The following is a 951-nucleotide window of genomic DNA, read 5'->3' as shown; positions in this document are numbered from 1 at the left end:
GTAATAGGGGCCAGTGCTGCATGACGGTTATGGTCTTTGGGAGGGTACAAGCCTTTCGTGTATTTGGGGAGTGACACATCAGAGCCTGGCTGGGCTTTAGGCTGCAGCTTTCCTGTTGACAATAAAGCCTGATGTTGGTCAATGTGTGGGTGGAACTGAGTGTGTTCCCCAGATCCTCCTGCACAGTGGAACTTCACTCTGAAAAACATATAACCCACTGATCTTCAAAGAACACATTAACATCTTTTGTAGCTTATATTCCAAATGATTTTTACCATAAGGTCAACATTTACATCTACAAAAATCCAGATAAATTAGAGAAATGACTGTTAGTTTTTGGTCTTTTTTTCCCTCCTCAAACCGTAATTTAACACACTGGATTCAATGTCTTGGATGACCAAGTCTAGTTCTGCACTGTCTCGGGCTTCTCATAGCTTTGAGAAGCAGTAATATGCAGAGTGAGGAGGGAGGAAAGAAAGGGCAGCAGATTCTCCTTTCTCCTTAAGCCCTAGTCCATAGAAGGGGAAATTTGCATTCATGGTATTTAGGACACTTTGTGAGTATGACCTTTATTCCAAGCTGGAGAGCACTCTTTTAGAAGAGTACCTTGCCATGTTTATTCTGTTCTGGCCTCAAATAGCCCTGAAGGAGATCTGCATACAATTGAATTTTACATGTGTGTGATTCTTGAGGTTATCTTTGAAATGCCTCACTGAAAAAGTATGTATCAAGGAGTGGTTGGGACAGTGAATGAAGTTTGCTAGCCAAAGAAACTAAAAAAGTTAATGGGCCTGAGGGAAGTATTAGAGAAAAGGAAGGAGATGGAACAAAAAACTGATGTTTGTGAAGGACTAGCTCTGGGATTTCAAAGGTTATTTTTGTTTTTATTTTAGACTTGACCAGCTTGTTGGAAGATGATGTTTATTCCTGCTTGAAGCTGCCATTCTGAAA

Source organism: Tinamus guttatus, unplaced genomic scaffold (genome assembly GCF_059628265.1).
Source record: "Tinamus guttatus ecotype Peru unplaced genomic scaffold, ASM5962826v1 Tinamus_guttatus_pri_ptg000549l, whole genome shotgun sequence".
Classification (NCBI taxonomy): Eukaryota; Metazoa; Chordata; class Aves; order Tinamiformes; family Tinamidae; genus Tinamus; species Tinamus guttatus.
This window is presented reverse-complemented; position numbering follows the sequence as displayed.